The sequence below is a fragment of the Littorina saxatilis genome, linkage group LG11 (genome assembly GCF_037325665.1).
Source record: "Littorina saxatilis isolate snail1 linkage group LG11, US_GU_Lsax_2.0, whole genome shotgun sequence".
Classification (NCBI taxonomy): domain Eukaryota; kingdom Metazoa; phylum Mollusca; class Gastropoda; order Littorinimorpha; family Littorinidae; genus Littorina; species Littorina saxatilis.
This window is the reverse complement of record NC_090255.1, coordinates 19,771,281-19,775,285: the sequence shown is the minus strand read 5'-3', so window position 1 is coordinate 19,775,285 and position 4,005 is coordinate 19,771,281. Positions and strand designations below refer to the sequence as shown.

The 4,005-nt window shown below is 39.1% G+C and overlaps 1 long non-coding RNA gene across 1 annotated transcript in view; it reads right to left on the bottom strand.

The window, feature by feature from the left end:
- Positions 1–4,005, bottom strand: part of LOC138979973 (uncharacterized) — a 326,270-nt gene that overhangs the window by 252,345 nt on the left and 69,920 nt on the right. The gene's annotated exons all lie outside the window — the stretch shown is intronic.

The following is a 4,005-nucleotide window of genomic DNA, read 5'->3' as shown; positions in this document are numbered from 1 at the left end:
CGTGAGGTCTTCAGTGTGTTATTTCTAATATGCTGACTGTTAGCAAATGATAACAAGACATGTCGAGAAAAAATATATCAAAATGAGCCTTTAATGAAATATGTTCGTTTGCTAACATCAAAGATTGTGATACTTTTATATATTTAGTGTGTTTGGGAAACAGATATTTCACAAACGCGCAGCGATAGCAGTATTGAAACGCAATGTACGCAAGAAGACATGATTACAAACAGACCTTCCTATTCTTACATTTAGAATATAGTCAATGTTTGTAAAGATTTTAGTCAAGCAGTATGTAAGAAATGTTAAGTCCTTTGTACTGGAAACTTGCATTCTCCCAGTAAGGTAATATAGTGTACTACGTTGCAAGCCCCTGGAGCAATTTTTTGATTAGTGCTTTTGTGAACAAGAAACAATTAACAAGTGGCTCTATTCCATCTCCCCCCCTTTCCCCGTCGCGATATAACTTTCGTGGTTGAAAACAACGTTAAACACCAAATAAAGAAAGAAAGATTCTTACATTGCTACAGTACAAATGTTTCATCGATTACAAAACAGAATGTATAAGTTCACCTGCAGAACGTAATACAAAACTGAAGTCACACACACGCACGCACGCACATAAATACACACTCACGCATGTACGCGCACACATGTAGGTATACACATAATTATATGCATGCACACGCACACACACTGACACACACGCACACACACAAACACACACACAAACACACACACACACAAACGGCACACACACAAACACTCTCACACACACACACACACAAACACACACACACAAACACTCTCACACACACTCACACACACACACACACAAACACACACACAAACACTCTCACACACACTCACACACACACACACACACACACACACACACACACACAAACACACACACACACACACACACTTCTATGCACAGAGCGCAGTGTGACTCGTGTTTAACTTGCCGGATGCTATTATCCCACGTGAAAGGGTGCACTGATGAAATTAAAGGCACAGTTTTTCCTGCGAAAATAATTTGGCTCACTGTATCAGATCTTTCAAGACTTTTACACGAGACACATACCAAAATTCAACGGCCGGCGTCAGTGCTGTGTGTACGGGTTGGGAAGGTTTGGTGATTTAATTTCTTAAAATACCACTTGATCGCGGCTTAATTTTAAGAAACACATTTGAAAAAAAAAATATTCCAGCACGGAAAGCAATGAGGCTGCTCATTTTTGGTATGTGTCCAATACACCGATTAACAGTTCCGAGGCCATTTTGGATTTCGCGCATGCGCAAGTCGTTTTTTTGTTGAGTTTTTTTTTAGAAGAAATCTATGAAAAGATAAATAGAGAATACTACATGGCTTGCTGTGTCGTACCAGATTTACACGAGTTGTTTTTTTAAATATTGAACTGCGAGCGAAAGCGAGCTGTTCACTATTTGAAAAAGCAACGAGTGTAAATCTGGTACGACACAGCAAGCCATGTAGTATTCTGTTTATCCTACATACTGTACTTACGTGTATTTTACTGAAAATGTCCTGCAGTCCAGGCAGCTAGCTTGAAGACGCTTGTTTTGGAACCTCGATCTCTTCTAAAGCCTCGTGCAATCTATTACGTCAAAGTAAAGAAACGTCACCCTAAAAGTGTGGCGTGACGTGATAGTTATAAAAATTCATCGAGGGTAATTAGCGAGCGCAATTTTTTTTCTTTCTATAATGACGTTTGTCTCGGTGACTTTGGCATCATAAGCGGTGAAAAAACAGGTCCCTGCCAGACTTGATTGACATGACCTCATTTACATGATATACACACGTGTGATTTGAACGATTATTATCTCACGGGTGTCTCTCTCACCTATGTAGGATAATTTCCGGTTGATTTGAACGCGTAGATTCAGTCTACAGAAAGTGCAGTTTTGTAGTCTTCCAGCCCTGAAGTTGCTTTTGAGTGTCCGAAGAAAGAGTGAGTAAAGGTTCTTTGGATTACATTGGGCACACAAACACGCGATTTTCCTTTTTACATTTAGTCAAGTTTTGACTAAATGTTTTAACATCGAGGGGGAATCGAAACGAGGGTCGTGGTGTATGTGTGTGTGTGCGTGTGTGTGTGCGTGCGTGTAGAGCGATTCAGACCAAACTACTTTACCGATCTTTATGAAATTTGACATGAGAGTTCCTGGATATGATATCCCCGAACGTTTTTTTCATTTTTTTGATAAATGTCTTTGATGACGTCATATCCGACTTTTCGTGAAAGTTGAAGCGGCACTGTCACGCTCTCATTTTTCAACCAAATTGGTTGAAATTTTGGTCAAGTAGTCTTCGACGAAGCCCGGACTTCGGTATTGCATTTCAGCTTGGTGGCTTAAAAATTAATTAATGACTTTGGTCATTAAAAATCTGAAAATTGTAAAAAAAATTATATTTTTCTAAAACGATCCAAATTTACGTTCATCTTATTCTCCATCATTTGCTGATTCCAAAAACATATAAATATGTTATATTCGGATTAAAAACAAGCTCTGAAAATTAAATATATAAAAATTATTATCAAAATTAAATTGTCGAAATCAATTTAAAAACACTTTCATCTTATTCCTTGTCGGTTCCTGATTCCAAAAACATATAGATATGATATGTTTGGATTAAAAACACGCTCAGAAAGTTAAAACGAAGAGAGGTACATAAAAGCGTGCTATCCTTCCCAGCGCAACTACTACCCCGCTCTTCTTGTCAATTTCACTGCCTATGCCGTGAGCGGTGGACTGACGATGCTACGAGTATACGGTCTTGCTGCGTTGCATTGCGTTCAGTTTCATTCTGTGAGTTCGACAGCTACTTGAATAAATGTTGTATTTTCGCCTTACGCGACTTGTTTTCTTTCCCCTTTGATTTGAAAGCATGCGCAGATCGTATTTTCGAGTGTGTTTTTTTCTCCGGTTTCCTTCTTCGTTCCACGTAAACGCCGGAACTGCTAACTGGCGTATTTGCGATATAACGTTATTTCTAATATGCTGACTGTTAGCAAATGATAACAGACATGTCGAGAAAAAAGATATCAAGCATGAGCCTTTTAGGCGAATGCTGATATCGTTTGTGAGACATGTCTGTTATCATTTGCTAACAGTCAGCATATATATTAGAAATAACGGTTTTATTACCGTTTAATTCGACCAAAAGAAAATTCGAAGCGACCCCGCGAATAAAACAGAACAGCCGCAATGGGAACTTGAGCGCTCATGCCTGATTATGCCTGTCAGTCAAAGAATTATCGTGACCTAGGTCAGCCAATCAGAGTAACACACCTGACGTGATGAATATTCAAATGCGTTTGACACACAACAATCTCACAAGATAAACCATGTTGAACATGCGTTTCGCTTGCTTCGCTTTTTCTTGTTGAACAGAGAGCGACAGATTTAGAACCGACTCCAGACGGATGGGAAATGACGTAACGATACATTTGACGTAAAGCGAGTGACGCAATTTCACTTGATTTTTCCGAACTTTGATTATTTAGATTTCAAGTGAGCGGGTCGGCATTGCACACTCAGAGGATGGGCGGTGCCTTGCTGTTCCGTAAAGCACCCACCGACAAAACTCGCTTTTCGGTAATTTTTTTTTAGATAAAGAGAGTATTATCTGACAGCATTTGAAGTGTTATTCTTTAGAATAAATCACGCTGATATTGTTGATTTAAATTTTTACTTTGTCTTGTTAATTTTTTAGCTTGATAAACAAAAAGGGTACGGGTCCCTGCCTGAACGTTATAACATTTAGAGGGTCACCTAGAATCCGTCCTGATTGGTCAAAAAGCCATATGGGGTACTGAATTGGTAATAATATCGTGTAAAAGCCTGTACGGATCTGATATGGTGAGCCAAATCGTTTACACAGGAAGAAGTGTGCATTTAAACAACTTGCATCCTTCATTAAAAACGTTATAAACATCCTGGACCTTTTGCTTGGTGTCCTGCTCAATCAGCAGTCATCCG